Raw genomic sequence first — 2554 nt, forward strand, 5'->3', positions numbered from 1 at the left:
GGGTATAGCTTGGGCAGTCAGGTATTTCCTAGGTCTCTGTGGGAAAAGTCATGTTCCAGTGGCAGTCAGTGATGAGGGGAGGTTTTCAAAAGATGGTTGAATGTGTCTCCTCGTAACATGAAAAGTTTGTTCCTTCAGGCATGCAGATTGAATCTTAAGTGGCCATTCTGATTGGTTGATGCTAATTGCATGCAGAATTTAATTAGAAAATTAAGTGTGATGGTGTGCAGTGCCAGCCATGGACCTGGAGCCATGGTGACACATGCCTTCATTTCACCACCTTGTTTATTATTTGCTAAATTACAAGTGAAAATCAATGCTCCAAGCCCGGGGTGGTGGTTAACATGATTTAAAGATGAAAGAGTTGTTAAAAAAAAAAAAAGCCCGAAGCCTGAAAAGTTCTCTGAGCTCCAAAATGCATCATCTGAAACCAAATTGTTTCCTAGCAGCTTCTAAAAAATTAAAAATCTGCTTTTGGTTTTTCACAATCTGCTTCTCTAAGCTCAACAATAGAGGTGTGTATACTGCTGTTTGTGTGTGTCTGCTGTTTGTGTGTCTGTGTGTGTGCACTGTTTGTGTGTGTCTGCATGTGTCTATGTGTGCTGTTCGTGTGTCTGCATGTGTGTGTGTGCTGTTTGTGTGTGTCTACGTGTGTATGTGCTGTTTGTGTATGTTTGTGTGTGTATGTTTGCTGCTCTTTGTGTGTGTCTACATGTGTGTATTTGCTGTTTGTGTGTGTGTGCATGTGTGTGTACTGTTTGTGTGTGTCTGCCTCTGTATGTGCTGCTGTTTGTGTGTGCGTGCATGTGTGTGTGCTGTTTGTGTGTGTGCTGCTGTTTGTGTGTGTCTGCCCGTGTGTCCTGCTGTTTGTGTGTGTCTTCATGTATATGTTGCTCTGTGTGGGGGGGTGTGGGCTCTGTGTGTGTGTGGTGTGTTGGTAATTGTGGGCACTGATTGAAGCCCTCTGTAAGCTCAATTTATCTGACTTAGCTGTGCTGTGTGTCAGATCTGTGGACAGATGCCCTTCAGGGAGGGGACAGGAATGAAACAATGAAGGGACCTAAGGTAGAAATGTAAAGCTTCTGGCATGTGTTTGAAACGCTTTCCAGGGAAATTCTGTTTTTAGGTCTTGCAAGTGGGATTTCTTGATTTAGTAATGTCAGGGTTAAACCAATGGAAACTGGAGAGCCAAGGTCAACTGTTCACAGCAGTTGACAGTGCTGAGCTCCCCCGCCCCCCGGACTAGAGAAGTCTGCCCAGTGCTTTGGCTGCAGAATTTCACAAACCCTGTAGATAAGATGTCACATTGTCAACATGGTCATGTTGGAACCAGTCCCAGAGATGACAGTCTCCAGGTGTAGATGGTGAAGTGTCAGGACTGATAGACAATGTCTGCCTGAAACGGAGTGCCTCGTTCCACTGGATCTGATCAATACTTCAGAGCTCCTGTCACGAGCGAACACAGGTGTTTTTTCCTCCCCCTGAGACATATTTTTTCTCTGTACTGTGTCCTAGCTGACCTGCTCACTTGGCAGCACATATACTAAAATTGGAACAATACAGGGAAGATTACCGTGGCCCCTGCGCAAGAGTGATCGGTTTCGGTGAGTGCTGTTTGTACTAATTGATGGTCTCATTTATTTATTATTTAACAGCAAGTTACTGAGGCCTTTACAAATGTCAGGCGCCGTGCTGTGTGTCGGGAATTCATTAGGGAAAAAGGCAGGTGTGTCGCCTGGCGGTTGATGCTCAATAGAGAAACCAGGCAGGAAGTGAACAAGAAGAAAATAGTTTCTAGGTCCTTTTCGGCTGTGGTGGAGGCATGAGGAAGAGACAGCAAGACAGGGCTGTCAGATCAAACCTCTGTCAGGAGAGGGCATGTAGGCAGAGGAAACGGGAGGAAGCTGGCAAGTGAGAGGTGGGAGCCTAATGAAATGTGTGTGTGTGTATCACATATGTATAGGGACCTGCAGAAGTCAGAAAACACTATTTAGATTCCCTAGAGCTCGAGTTACAGGAGGTTGTGAGCTATGCAATGTGGGTGCTGGGATCCGAACCTTGGTCCTCTGGAAGAACAGCAAGTGTTTGTAACAGTTAAGCCACCTCCCCAGCCCTTTCTGTATTATTATTGTGCTTTTGTTTTGTAGTCCGTGTTAGATATATAGATATGTTCCTTATTCATGTTGTTATGTTCCGTGAAAGTCTCTGTGAACACTAAGAGAGCAAGCACCAAACTGTTGCTCCTAGGGAAATACGGGCGAGGTTCCCAAAGCCTGTGGTCATCAGTCCATTAACACAGAACTTTAAAAATGTATACATTTCTATGTCAGACATTTTCTTTACTATTTATTTTTTGGGTGAATATTTCCTGCATATTGAAACATTCCCTTCTAGAGGGAAGGAGGAGGCTCATAAGATGTAGGAAGTAACCTTACGAGGCTCAAGAGGTTCATGAAACTTGCAAGCTTCACCAATTCCTGCCTCTCAAGCTGATAGAAGTCATGAATAACGGCTGGGAGAGGAGACTGCTGGGTGGAGCTGCCTGCAGGTTGGA

At 44.9% G+C, this 2554-nt stretch overlaps 1 non-coding gene across 1 annotated transcript; it reads left to right on the forward strand.

Moving 5' to 3' along the window:
• Positions 1-1520: 1520 nt before the first annotated feature.
• LOC142851440 (U6 spliceosomal RNA) lies at positions 1521-1626 on the forward strand. The gene has a single exon (XR_012910760.1). It is a non-coding gene; the product is annotated as a U6 spliceosomal RNA (small nuclear RNA).
• The last annotated feature ends 928 nt before the right edge of the window (positions 1627-2554 follow it).

This window comes from Microtus pennsylvanicus, chromosome 5, assembly GCF_037038515.1.
Source record: "Microtus pennsylvanicus isolate mMicPen1 chromosome 5, mMicPen1.hap1, whole genome shotgun sequence".
NCBI classification, from domain to species: domain Eukaryota; kingdom Metazoa; phylum Chordata; class Mammalia; order Rodentia; family Cricetidae; genus Microtus; species Microtus pennsylvanicus.